Here is a 15,000-nt window from a genome sequence, read left to right on the forward strand (position 1 = left end):
CAGGGAGGTTGGACTAGATGACCTTTAAAGGTCCCTTCCAACCCAAACTATTCCATGATTCTATATATATATATTATTTTTTTTTAAATCAGGCAGTGCAAAATTCAGACTTGCAGAGGTCCCAGCTCTGCCTCCTCGCTAGATCTCAGGAGAGGGGACGTGGCAGTGCAGCAAAGCATCGTAGTACAGACCAGCCCTCCCCATAATGCAGCCATATAGGGGACGATGCAATTAAGCAAACTAATTTAAGTGCAAATGTAGGTGCTTATACCACAGACACTCAGACAACGTCAGCCATAACTGCAGCCAATAGTTCAGCTCCTGTTATTGCAATACCAAGATGATATAAACCCATGTAGGGTTAAGACACAGGCATAAAACGCTACCAGCAGAGGAAGCAGGCATCTCCCTGCTTCAAGGACCCCCCACGGAGCAGCAGAGCCCCCCATGGGGTGCAGACCCATGGTACCTATGGGAGGTGAGCAGAGCGAGCCCGCTGATAGCACCGGCCACAGCCCAGGGATCACCAAGCCACAGCAATAGAGCAGAACAAAAGAGAATCCTGGGGACCATGCCCAAAAAGCAGGGCTGCTGAAGTACATAGAAAAGCCACCCCATAGCTCAAGCAAGGAGCAAGGGGATCAGCTTAAATGCATCTCCCAAGCTAAGGGGGAAGGTCCCCAATGAGGCTGCTCCCACCTCCTTAGCACCCACCTGCCCCTAGCAGCAGGAACCCTGGGCACAGCTGTACCACATCAGAACCCTGATGCTTAGACCCTCTCAGGCACTTTTATGGGGTGCATTAATCCCCCCTCTTTCCCCAGCTAGAATTGTTTTCTCAAGGATGGGTTTCAGGTGGCTGGGAGGGAAAGCAGCGATGGTGTGGGCAGGATGTGTCCCGCTGGCTGCACCACTCCATTTCTGGGACCAGAGCAGGGGATGTCCATTTGCAAAGGACCTGGAGAGGTAGCAACCAGATCGGCACTTGCCTGCACAATGTTTTCTGTTACTGCAGCTGCAATTATCCCCTGCAAGTCGTCAGGAGCAACCTGCGTGGCATTAGTGGGGAAAGCACTGCGCATGCTTTGCTGCTGGCGTCCGGAAGACGGCTGGCAAAATGAGCTAAAACGACATGGGTTTGAGCCATTTCATAAAATGTAATAGAGAATTATATCCCCATTGTGCAATTCCACTAGATAGTTGAAAAAAAACCCCCTAGAAATCTGTTGAAAGGATCCCATTCTGCATTCAGCCTGATGAGCAACAGGAGAAATCCTTGCTGCATCCAAGTGCTTTTGCTGGTGCCCCATGAGAGGGGCTATTACACTATATAGCTTTTCCATATGTCGTACCACGTCTGCGCATGTGGGTGACCACTTACAGGTGCACGGATGGGGGTGTCTGTGCATGCAGACAGGTCCATGTGCATGCCCCTACGCTGTGCCCCGTGCCAAAATGTGGGAGCAGGAGGAAGAAGGTCCACAACGGGGCCAGCTTCATCTTCCTCACTGTGCCGCTGCTGGTGAGATTCAAGCAGCAGGAAGCGGGGAGAGCCAAATGTTATGGATCCCTCAACCACTGTTATTTGTCCCCATGTGCGTTGCTGGTATTTTGCATTAAAATATATGTTGTTAAATTTATGCCTTAATATATATATGTGTAATATGGTTGAGTTATGGTTGCTGTGGGAACTATAACTTTCTTTTTTTCCAAGAGGCTGTTATATGTCTTATTATGCTGTATCATCTGGAGGTTGGCTGGAAACAAGATTGCTGCTGTTAATCCTTCAGCATGGAGGGCTGATTAAAGCCAGCCATCCCCTCCTCAGGTCTGTAGCTGCATGTAGGGTCTGTATGTGCACATGGTCAGTCCTGGTATCACAGGCTTTAATTAGACCGCTTGTTTGGGGCAGAGGGTTCGGGCTCTGGAAAACAGCACCGCTTAAAGCATCGGTGTGAGCTGGCTTTTACTTGCTTACCTGCTGCTCTGCTGGGGTGCAGGTGGTTGGCTGGGGACAAGTCCAGCCATGGTTGGGGACCAGCCACGCTGCTGCTCCCACCTCTTCCATCCTCACTGCAGTAGATAAACAGGGTCAAGCTCCTGCTTCCCTTGTAGTGGCTGGGGCTTGGGCAGGATTTGGGCTGGGTCCCTTCCCTGCCAGCCTGAGCCTCTCCATCAGGGAGCCGGGAAGCCAGGAGAAGGGCAGATCCAAAACCCCATGTGATACAGCCCCATGAAACTGCCCATTCCTGCCCTCCTTCCATCACTTCCAGTTGCCATCAACAGGACATACCCAAGCCCCATGCCATGGGGTTTGCTCCCAGGGGAGAAGCATGTCCATGGCCCCTTCCATACCTGGTCCCAGCACAGCTCTGCAGAGGCTGTGCCATCCCGCCTTGCTGGGTGAGTGCTTGGGGAGCATTTTCATCCCTGCACGCAGAGACAAGGCAGCACCCAGAGGTGCCGAGATGCTGCTGGGACCCCCATCACACCAAACCCCCGCTGAAAGCAGGATTCACTCTCGAGTGCTGGGTCCTCCTAATGCTGTGGTGGGGTTTGTTTGTGTTTCAGCTGCTGTGAGTCACCGAGGTGGCTGATTAAAGACTTTAATGGGCCATGGAGCGGGTTGATTTGCTGGGAGGCTGCTGTAAAAAGATAGGAAGGCTGCTTAGCACCTCGGTCACTGGAGGTATAAACAAAGGATGGATTTTGCTAGCACATGTCCACTCTCCTCGTAATGAAACGCAAATCGCTCGCCAAGAAACTGCTCCAGGATATAGATGTTTGTGAGAGTCTAAATGGGCTTCTTACCATTTAAATATTTATTCCTTTTCTCACGCTTATTTTTTTTAATTTGCAGAAGGCACCAGTGTATAAAAACTTCAATGCACAATGTTTAAAGGGAAGGGAAGTTATTTCTAGCTGGTAAATGCTGCCCCACCGGACCCCCTCCCTGGCTGGTATAACAGCTACATCTATGATGCTCTAAAAAGCAACACAATTGGGCGTGAAGGGGCCCATGGGGATGAAACTCCTGGCTCTGAGAAGCAGACCTGACTCCAAACAGCAGCGGAGACCCAAGCGGCAGCCCCCAAACGGCATGTGGTGGGGGGGACCCAGCAGTGCCAGCACTGGAGGGAGCCTTCAGCATGCTCACGTGCCCCTGAGCCTGGGCAGGGCTGGGAGCTGCCAGCCCCCAAAGCCACCTTTAACCTGGGTTTGGGGCTTTGGGAAGCCTGGCACCGCAAGATACTTTTCCTTTAGAGCACTGATCCCAGGTGGGCTCAGCCCCGGTGCTCAAGACCCTGGGGACCCAAGGGCTGGCCCAGGGGATTTCCAGCCCAGAGCAACCCCATCACATCCCCCCATGGAGGGCAATGTCCCCCATGCCGAGGTGTTCTCCAGAGCATCATGGCCTCCCATCACTCTTCTGCTGGAGATGATTTATGCCAGATATAAATAATCCTCCAACTGAGGCTGCAGGAAGGAGTTATTTACAGAGGGATGAATCCCGCTGCAGGGTGACGTTCCCCACATGACTAATGGCTTTGGTAGCACTATTTTGAGTTTGTCCCCACTGCAAGTAGGTCGAGAAGCAGGGGATGGGATGGGGACAGGGCAGTTTTCGGATGTCCTTGACCCTGATCCCCCAGGAATGGGCTGGCAAGAGCGTAGGAGGAAAATGGACAGGAGGAGAGGCTTCCCTTGGGCTTTGTACCCATTGGTTCAGATCCCTCCCAGGCGACTTCTCAGCTTTCATGCTGTCACTCAGCCTTCAAGAGCAAAGATTTCCTGATGAAATTAAAAGGAAAAACTGGTACATTTGCTGCTTTGAGCCAGGGCCTCATTAAAGCCCAAATTCCCTCTCACCAGCGGGGTGAGGGTTTCTCCCCATCTCGTTACAGGGTGATAGGGCAAAATTAACCCAGCATAAACCGAAACACAAAAGGTCGGATGAAGTTGTTGGAAGATGAAGCCGCGTCCTCCCTGGCTGCCCCGGCTGTACACAAACAGCTTGTCCCTAGCTACGCAAGCCCTGCTTTGCTCCTGCCTGCACATCCCTCCCTGCCCAGCCATGAAACATGGGGCAGACAGTGCACGGTGTTGATGGAAAAGTACTGCAGTGAAATGACAGAGATTTCCCTTCCACCACACTGATATTTTAAAGTTATTTATGTACTAAATGTACCGGGGTTGCTATTGTCTCTACAGCTCCATTTATTGTAAGGCATGCAGCATGAATTTAACATCGAGGGATTGTGCTGGGGAGGGCTGCCTGCCTGGCACAAGCACTGCAGGAAGGAGCGGTTGGAGCTGGCTCCAGCATACACGCTCCCCTTCCCACCTCCCCAGCGCTGCCTGACCTTGGGCCGGGCACTTACTGATGCTTTTTATCAGGGCAAATGCAGAAATCAAGGTTCGCTCTAGAATTTGCTTTTCAGCTTTGGTAAAAGGCAAGTGGAGATTTAGAGGCGAGCCAAGGGAGCGGGGTGGCAGGGATGGGACAATGATGTTAGGGCTGCATCTGGGTGATGCTCCCAATCCCATCCTGGCCCCAGGATGACAGCAGGGTTAGGAGAACATCAGGGAGGGCACCTGAAAGCAGGGACGTGTTGTGCTGCCTGCCCTCCCCGTGACTCAGTTTCCCCCTCTGCAGAACAGGGTGTCTGAGCTCCCTCAGGTGGCTGCAGCAAGTATAGGTGCAGTGTTTGGCAGCCCGATGGCAAAGGCACCTCACAAGCCCTGTCCTGGGAATCACGATGCCCCAGTGTGCATGGAGCCACGTCCCTGTTCCCAGTGCTTGTCCCAGCTCTGCTTACTTTGTCACTAAGCATCGATCCACCTCAAACAGCTGCATTTCCAGGAGCCCTGGCTGTTTGTGCTCGGCATGACATTACTCTGCTTTGCAGTTTACCTTCTGCTCTTCAGACGAGTTGTTTATTCCTGCCCTTGAATCGCGGTTTGGTTTGCAAGTCACCCCCAGCCCATTGTGCCTCCACACAGCCCTGTCTCTGCTCTGCCCTGCTTCTGCCTCACATCACTCATCATCTCCTCTGGGTTTTTTCCTGGTGACTGGCTGGCATTGGGATTTGCACCACCTGGTTTGATGCCACTCGCCTCTGCCACTTGCCTGCATTTTCTTCTGCCTGTTCCACATTATTAGTCCTTTTCTTCTTCTTTCCCCTCCATCCCCCTTATGTTATTTGTTGCAATTTGGTTTTCTGATGTTCTGTTGGGTTTTATTTTTCTTGGCATCACATCTTTGGAGATTTCACTCACATCATTTCAGCCTGAATTTGCATTGACATCATTACGTTTCTTCTTTTCATCCTGCCCGATTTTTCTTTGGAGCCAGTGCTGTTTCAGTGTTCCCTGACATGGCTCGGGGATGGTGCTCATTGGCCTTATTCTGGAGAGTTTGCCTTCCATGGCGCACGATTGCTCACAAGCGCATGCTTGGCCTCAGGCAAGTGCAGGCAGAGCCTGTTTTAGCATTTCTGGGCTGAGCTGGGGAAACGTTCCCGAGTCTGTAACAGGAGCGGCTGCTGGCTGCAGGGGCCATGTCCCAGCTGGGGAGCAGGAGAGCTGCTTGTAGCCTTGCACCAGCCCCTACTGAGTCAGCACCTTCTCTCTGCCCCATTTCCCTACTACTAACACCGAGATAACAGTGCCTGTCCACTCTGGCATCCGAGGAGGTAAAGGACTATCGCTATTATTGAAGTTCACTGCCATGAGACAGGAACGATTGCTATCATCACAAGGAGTGATCCAAATTCTCATGCAATACTTCTTTGGCTTAAAGCTGAGTTGGTCAGGGTGCCCCACACAAGCAGGGGTCACTGGTGCTTCCCCCTGCCCCACACACCGGGGGCACCCACCCCTTCCACGGCCATGTGGTGGTTCATGTGCTGCGATCATCTGGTGTGACTTGGCTGCTCACCTCCAGGTAGGTACCAGGGCTGGTGAGATGAGGATGCGTGGGCAGGGGTGCCACCTGAAGGCTCCAGGGTGTCTGTCCTTCTGGTCCTCACTTGCTGCATGCACTTAAGAAGCCCAGTCTGCTCCCTGGCATCAGGTCCTTCCTCGCTAATGTTAATATCCAGCCCTGAAAAAACACCATAGTTATACACAGCACAAATTGTCTGGGCAGGGACATGCAGGGATGTGACAAACCAGAGCAGGAGGGAGATACCTGCATTACTGCTGGTATCAGGTCAGTGCTCAAGTGGGGAAAAAGCACATAGGTTCCCCAAATTCCTGCCCGGTGCATCGTGTGCCCAATTAACAGGTCTCATCATGGACTATTCTCTTGCTAGTGACCTGCTGGGGATGGACAGACAGACTGACCACCACCTGGGACATACCAGCCATCACAAAGCCTGGGAACATCCTGAGGTGAGGGGAAGAGGGACCTTGGCAGCAAGAGCACAAACTCCTGGTACCACCACCCAAGGTGCAGCCCTGCAAGAGGCTCTGAAAAGCAGCAGCAAGACGCCCCGTCACATAACCTCAGTGCATGGAATTTGATGGGGTGTCATGGGGGTGTGAAAACGGGATTTGCATGGCCACTGCTGTCTGCAGGGAAGGACCGTGGCCACGTATCCCCATGCTGGGTTTTGTTCCAGGGCCACATGCCCACCAGCTGCGAGCAGGCTGAGCTTTGGCGTTGTGCTGGTTGTAGTGTTGTGCACAACTTGGTGCTGTGCCCGGAGGTAGAGGCTCTCAAGAAGGAGAGCTCCACCACCATGCTGTGTAATCCCGGCTGCCAAGCGCATCCTCCCAGCATGAGCCTCCTGCAAGCCTGCCAAACAGAGCTGGAGCCTCATCCTACTCCAGATCCCAGCACTTCTGAGCTTGGCTGGAGAAACCAGATTTTACCCTCAGTCAAAAAAAAAAAAAAAAAAAAAGAAGGATGCATGGAGGGAGCCAACAGGAAAAACATGATCAGACATCCTGAATTGCAGGAAAAACTACAGCATGGCGTGTCTGAGCAGAACAGCATGTCGTTGCTAGCAGCCTGCGTACTTCAACTACTGCTAAGGAGAGGGACCTCGGCACAGCGGCTAACGGGGGAACTGTGAGTCCCGACTTTGTGAAGTACATCCAAGATCTACATTTAGACTCTCTGGGAAATGCTGGCTGAAAGGAAGCTGGCACGAAATTTCCATTTGCAGTCACAGGGGTTTGGGGAAATCAGTCTCTTTAGAGTCCTTTAGAAACCTCAGTCTGATGGCTTTAAATATTTACTGTACTCCTGTACACCCCAGATCCCAAAATTGCAGGGTACATTCTCCCAGGCAGCCAGTTGGTTTAGATGCTGTAAGCCTCCAAAACAGTCTGTGCAGGTACTGATGAAAAACAATCCTTAATATGATTGTGATTTGCAGTTGAAAAAAACCTCTGAAATGCTTTTGAATTTAGGAAAAAACACCCAGAAATAATTCTTGTGACTACAAAGCATTAGTGTCCTTCATGCTCTGGGCTGGCAATGAGAGTGGGACAAGGAAAGCCCATGTCTCAGCCAGCTGTGCCCACCGTCTCCTGCTGCAGGGATCAGCAACAGGAATACCCACCTGGGATCATCTCCTGGTGCTTCTGTGGTTTTGCATGACTCGACTGGGGAAACTGGAAGGCAGAGATAATGCTTGTCCTGCTGTGTAGCTAATGACATTGCCATCTCAGAGGCTTTAAAGTGGCCAGAGTGAGCATTAGGAGTCTTTGGGATCCATTTTTTCTCTTAAGCATAACAGCAGGTAACATCTATTTTTCCCCTTTTGAAGATGTCTCTGATGTCCGTGCCTGCTTCAGGGAGAGCCCTTATTCAAACCCTAAAAATTCAACAAGACACTGGAAAGGAAACTTTCCTCACTTCATTATGGCCTCTCCCAAAGTGACCAGCGCATTTGCCCACTCCCTTGCACTACCAGCACAGTGAGCAAGGGCAGGAGGGGAGGCTGCTCTGCTCTCCAGGCCACCGAGATCCATCACGATTGCCATGATCTGCTTCACCTATACCTAAAGCCCAAATGCTGGAGCTCATCGCAGCTCGGAGCCACCAGCAGCCCCAAGAGCCAGATGCCAAAGCAGCTGCCTTCGATGGGTGAGAGGCACAGGAGACATCAGGGACCTGCAGATGCATGGCTGATGGCAAAAATGGTGTACTCCGGCTACAGCATGTTGGATGAGGCTGTCAGGAGCATATCTGGATGGAAATGTCTAAAGGTGACTTGCAAGGAAAGCCTGGAGACTGAGCAGAGCACAGCAAGAGGTTGTCCAGCACCTACCCGCACTGGCCAGGCCACAGAGGAGGTGGCATGGGGATGTCCTGGTCTCAGTCTCCCAGCCAGACTGCTGTAGGTCTGTCAATGAAGAATACATCTTCATGTGTTTCTGTGGCACTTGATGATAGTGGAGGGTTTGGGCATCCTTATTCTTCCAGTCCAGAGAGGTCCTGAAAACAGCCAGAAGATACTTCAGTGGCTCATGAGGGATGTCCCACTGAAGTCCTGCTGTTAACGTGCAGCCTTCACCCTCCCAGCACTGTAGTCTGAAGTGGGTCCCATCCCAGCAGACAGCTCCAGAGGATCCCCTGTGCTGCCCTGCACCACAGCAGAGACTTGGACCAACCTGGGTGTCTCTGACTTTGAGATCAGTCTGAAATCAGCAGCAAAACAGCTGCAGGACACTCAGCAAGGAGTGCAACGTAGCACCTGGTCAGTGAGATTGTGGGTTAACCCCTTCGTTAGGAGGAGGATGATGCTGTTTCACTGCTCTCTCCAGCCCCTGCCTCCCCTGCACCGAGCAGCTGAAGGCAGCACCCCAGAGCAAGGGGTTCAGGTTGGCCAGGCTGAACCCCTGCAGCCCATCTCAGCCTTCGGCAGGATATCCCAGACCAACTGTAAGAAATGAAGCAAGAACATACAGATGTGAAAGTGAGATAAATTCTGGAGTGTATTCATTAATCATCTCTGGAGAGCTGACAAATGCGCTGGGAGGCCTGCCTGGCAGGGAGAGGACTGTGCTGGGATTGCTCCCTAAATAAATGCGGCTGACCAGTGAGCTCTGGGCATTGTCCTGGGCACACGAGGTCCCAACGAGGGCATGAGCTAATGCAGGTGATGCTGTGATGAGCAGTAAGTCCTCCTCCACAGGGGAAAGCCCACAGCAGAACACCCTGCCAGAACTCAGGGCAGCAAACCCCACTGGGCACTACTTGGACTGATCTGCACTGCTGGAAAGTAAAGGTGACAAATCTCACCTGGTGCTTGGTGGGCTGAAGTTTGGCTCTGCGGGAAGCCAGCAGGAAGGGTCTTGCTTCAGATGTCCCTCGCCATGTGGTCTGGAGCCTGGCTGCATCCTGCGTGTGCTGCCTGCCCTGAGGTGCAAGAGCATTGCTGCAGAGCATGGAGAAAGTGCAGAGATTAAAAAAAAAAAAAAAAAAAGATGGATGGTTTTGTGAAGGAGCTCTGGACTGGATTCAGCTGTTTGTTTAGCCAGGCCAACACAGCATCAACTGCTGCCTGAGCAAACAGTCTGCTTAATATCTCCTGAGGGGAAAGGGCCGAAATGTTCTTAAGGCTCACCCCGGCATTTTACCAAAACGTTTATTCCTGGTCATTATAAATCTGCTGGTTGTGCTGCTGGGCAGGCTGTAGCAGGTTGTCAGCATCGTTCTGAACAACCGGCAGCTCCATGCAACAACAAGCTCTTCAAACTCATCTCCCTGTGCTGGATGCCTCCCCAGGGCCATTGCCACCCAAACCACAGGATTGAAACCCCAGTTCTGCAACCATCTAGAGCCCCAGAGAGGCAGTGGCACAGGGATGGACACAGCTATTGATGGAGAGGGTCCATGGACCAGTGGCCACTTTGCATCTCTGCAGAGTCATTTAAATCAACACAGCTCGCATAGGGCGTAACTTACTCCCACTTTGTCTTGGTGTAAATACCTGCCTGTGGGAGAGGGCAGGCAGGAAGTGCAGCCCCGGCCAACCCACCTCCACCAGTGGCCCAGGGAGACCAACGCTTTTGGTGGCAGCATCCGACTCCAAGCATTCAATAATGAGCATCCAGCTCCCCCCAGAAATGAGGGTCTCAAATATCAGAAGGTTTAAACCTAAATAAATGCTGGGTTTCATTCACCATCTCTGAACCCCAGGGAGATCACACTGCCAGGATTTCCCCCTTAATTTTAGGGGCTAGCAACATTTTGCAGATTTTTTTTTCCTTCAATGCCAACTGAGATTTTCACGTTGAGATCCACAAAGTACATTGCTGCTTTCCAGACCATAATTTACGGGAGATGCACATGGGAAGCACCAAGCCCACAGCACCTTTAGGGTTTGACTCATTTGCCTGAAGGTCCCGCAGATGTGGAGGTGCCCCCCGCACTTGTAGGGTGCCCTGGGTCCCCCCAAGAGCCAGCTACACACCCCAGGGTGCATGTCCGATGCCTGCCCTCAGCTGTGTCCACAAATACACCCTGAGCTTTACCGAAATACTGGAACCATGAAATCCACAACAAAACCACTGTCCATGCTGCTATTGATTTCAGTGGGCCTTCTCCAACAAGTTTGAAAGCTAGAAAACAAGGAACACCCAGAATATAACATATACAGCCAGAATCTAAAACAGTTTCTGGTAAATACACTGGGATGTAGGCTCAGTTGTGCAAAATGCAGGACCGTATAAGTGTCTGACAGCTATCGCAGTCACTGAGAACCCCTGAAAAAAACAGCTGGGAAATTCGCTGCCTCTGTTTCAAAGTTGGCTTATAGAAGAAAAAGGAAAAAGGAAGAAGCATTAAAAAAACCTCAACAATAAAACCCCAGCCTTGTTCAGCCTGGCTCTTTCACCAGCACTAAAAAAGAAGAAGCAAAGGAAGGTGAAATAAAACCAGAGCACTGCTGGAGCCCTGCCCGTTCCCAAAACTGCCTCACCCATCACTTTCCTCTCCCATGGCTCCTGCTGCCACTTGCCTCCCAGTCAGTGGTAATCTTGATTTTAAGGCTGAAACCCCAAACAAAGGGGCAGGTGAGAAACCATGTTGGCAAAGAAGATAGAAACACAAGGGATGGCTGCAAGCAGTTACTTGTTACAGAGATCTCACCCGGCTTGGATGTGCCTTCACTGCAGAGTTAATGGCACACGGTGCTCCCTGGCACATCTGCAGAGATTTCCTAGGCACATGGGGCAATTCAGGGAGGGCAGCAGAGACCCAGCCTCTCAAGCGCTTGCACCCTGTGCTTGCCACAGCATGGGGAGAGGAAACCAGGCTGTGCAGCCCCAGCACCATGCATCCCCAACAAAGGTAGAGCAAATCTTGTACCAAGGATCAGTGAGCCCTGCTCCGCAGTCAGAGCCCTTGGGTCCAGAGAGCCAGGAAAAAAATAACAGGCTTATCAAAGACTAATTAAGGACAATCCTAACTCCTCTATAGTCAATAAAGTTTTGCTATTAACTATTATCAGGGCTAGATTTTACCCAAGGAGATTTCCTGTTAAAAATCAGCTTAATTAAAACAGGTAGAAAGTCCTTGTAGGCCTCCCTATTCCCACACCAGCAACCCAGGCAGTCAGGTTACAAACACACTGCCTTACAGACCTGAAACAGGGATCAAGGGGAGATAAAAGGGACAGAGAGAGCCCAGAGGCTCAGTTTACACACAGGAGCAGGGAGATGGTTCCCTCATGCAAAGCCAGCAACCCTAGAGCACAGCATCACCCCACACCTCTTCCTTAACTCATACCCCCCAACCTATTCCTTTCTGCCCTACTCAAGCATCCCCCAACCCATAAAAGCACTTCCAGCTCCTGTCCTCACCCTCCTCCAGTCTTTAACCACCTGGCCTCCCCCAGCAGCCCTTCATTTCTTTAATTGATTTTTCTTCCTGCAGATATTTTAAGCACCTGCTGTAGCCAGATTGTTTGCTGTCTGATGGAAGCAGGCAGCTTTGCTCTTATCTGTCAGGGTAGATGCAAGCCAAAGCCAGCGGGGTATAGGCCAGCTCTCTTGAAGCTGGATAGTAGCTTTATGTAACTGGAATAAAAGAGCCAAATTCAAGAAAGCTCCTTTTATCCTTGCCCTGCCACAGACTGGAGGGTTTGGATGTGCCAAGAGCTCTGCTTGCAGTGCAGTTCCTTGGCTGGCAGCAGCCCTGGGGTTTCGGGCTTGTGGGGTGCACAGCCCACCCCAGGTGCTGAGTGGGTTGAGCGCTTCTCTCCCTCCAGACCAGAGAAAACTGTGCTTTGCCTCTAGCCTGGGAAAGCATGAACTCCCAAGGATTATGTTGGCATGGGGAATTGCTGCAAAGCTCCAGTTGAGATGTGTGAATTCAGGATTTGGAGGACATATTTTGCATTGATCAAATATATGTGTCATGTGAGGCATTTTTCATTTAAATGTCTGAAACAGATGCTAACTAAATGATCAGTATGACACAAGCAACATGGTCTGAGTCTAGAGGATATGGGAAGCAGTGGAGAGACTCCTGGGTTGCGAGCTGTGTGCTCGGTCCATGTGCCTAGTGACCTGCTGAGGACAGAGCCTTGATTAAGAGCTGATTAATCCATGGATGTAGAAAAAGTAGTTCTTCAAACTTGCTGCCCAGACTGAAGAGTAGGAAGGGAGCTCTTCTTTTCAAGACCTCAAAATCTGCTGTACAACATGTAGTAATCTCTTATAAAGAGCCAGAAATAATTAATCAAGCTCTAACTTTTCACATAAACCAAGAGGTTTTTTTGGTACTGTGGTCCTGCTTGCTTTCTCCTGTTTGCTTTCATATAGGAGCCTTTCCTGCAAACTTTCCTAGTGCAATAAAGTTAAGCCTCTAGGACTTATGCTGCTGAATGCAAGGGTAGCTTGCATTGGTAGCTGAGCTGCTTATTGCATAAGTGGCAGCCAGATATGGCGGGGAGAGGTGAGAGAGCCAGGCTTAGGGTGATAAAGTAGTTTGTTTGGGATAAGCATCCAGCAGGACAGGAGTTCAGCTAATTCTCCCGTGCACTTGCTGCTTCTGCAAGGAAGAGTGGGAACGTGGTGAGAGCAGGATTTCTTGTAGTAGTGTTGGGTCTTTCCAGGAAATATTCAGAAAATACCATTTCCTAAGCTGATCTGGGAGCTCGGAGAGACTTGAAAGTACAAAATAATTGCTGGAAAGGAATCTGAACATGATAGCTCCTTTTTCTGCATAGTGTTACACTTCACTTCTCCTGATGGAGAGTTCAAGTGCCAGCTGTTTTTCCTCTTTTCATTATCTCCTATGACTACATACATTTGAGAAAAGCTTCCATTAGTCGCAGTTGCTTTCCTAGTCATCCTTCATGCCTTTCAGCTACAAGACCAGGCTAACTGGTACCCGTATAAAATAGATTTCATGATGACAAGTATTTCCCTAAGTCCAGGTATGACCTGAACATCGTTATGTCTGTATAGCATTACCACTTTCCGAGAAGTCACGATTAGTGCAAATGCAGAAAATAATGATTTGGGACAGATACCTAATATCAAACAAATCCTCACTCTGACTCCTACCATCTCTGGTTGCCAGTGAAAAGCACCAGGCTATGAACAAGCACTGTCAGCAAGATGATCCTTTCCAATTATCTGGAACTTAAAAGGTCTGGCAGAGGGTATCTGCACACTGGGAAACTCAAGTCTCCCCCAAAATAGCATCAACTATCTCTGCCACCCCTTCTAATCTTGAAACTGCCCTAGCCGTGGGCAGGCGGCTGCTCTCGGCATGAGGACCCGAGCAACTTTCCCATCAAGGCTTACATTTTAAAGGTAGTGGTTTCCATACTTGCTTCCTGATGAAGACCACGTTTCAGTGCAAAGCCTGTATGATGGGCACCTTCCGCGACTGCAGGGACTACCTTTCCCTCTTTCCAGGCATGAAAAACTCATGGCGAAAGTGAATACTAGAGAATGGGCAGCTTAGCAGCTAGAAACGAGGGAGGAAAAGCACTGGGAACATCTGACGAGCCAGCTCTTGGCAAAACCTGCCTGAGAAGCTCTGCTCCAATGAGTTATCATTTGCCCTTGGTCTGAAAAGTGAACAGCATATTTTCCCCTTCCCAGCTCGCTGCCCACATGCAGAAATGCAGGCACAGAGGCAACTGGACAGAAGAGCGGCACCGCTGAGGCACATGCCAGGGGTGTAGTGCCCGTGAGCCACTCCAGATGCACGCTCTGTAGTGAAGCGAGCTGGCCAAAGTTGGCACTGTTTGCAAACAGGAGGATCTGTTGGCTCTCCGTGTTGTGCAGGCTGCTCCCCTCCGCGCTTGTTTAGCTGGCACCTCAGCCGTCTTACTGGCGTTACACCCTCGTGGGCATGGTGCCACCCCGGCAGATGGGCGTCATTGCAGATCTACAAGAGGAACAGTGTGCACATCAATTGTCGGTGTATTAGAGGGAGGATTTATGTTCAGGAATGTTAAAACAGCAGCTCACGCAGTGCTCTGGCCCCTCTGGTGAAGCAGCCAAGCTGCTGAGCACCCAGGTGGGATGAACGTGGCGAAGCCACTGTCAGCTCCCCATGCCACCACGGGGCAGTCAGGGTGCACGGTGGGCACTGAGAGCCGACTGGGAGCACAGGTATTGCCATGCATCTCTATGCTTCTGGCTGTCTGCTAGAGAAATCACTGCATGAAGCCTTGTAGCTCTTTCCCAAGAGCTCAGTCCTCCTCTGGAAGCAGCCACAGGCGCTTCCACGTCAAGGGAATATGAGCATCTTTCTCTGCTCCAGTAGATCTTTTCATAGACGGCTACAGCCCATCCCGACACTGTGCACAACACATTCAGCATTGGCCTCTTCAATTATTGCAGCTGTAGCAGCTGGATCTGAGGAGTGACCTCAAAATAACAATAGGGACATGCTGTGAAATTCCTATATGAAACAACAGTAAAAAAATCTTTATTGCTGTTACTAGAAGTACTAACAGCAGCACTTTGTTCAAGCTGAGTTTTAAGGCCAAGACTTTAAAGTGTCCCCAGGGGCAT

Source organism: Ciconia boyciana, chromosome 9, assembly GCF_034638445.1.
Source record: "Ciconia boyciana chromosome 9, ASM3463844v1, whole genome shotgun sequence".
Taxonomy (NCBI): domain Eukaryota; kingdom Metazoa; phylum Chordata; class Aves; order Ciconiiformes; family Ciconiidae; genus Ciconia; species Ciconia boyciana.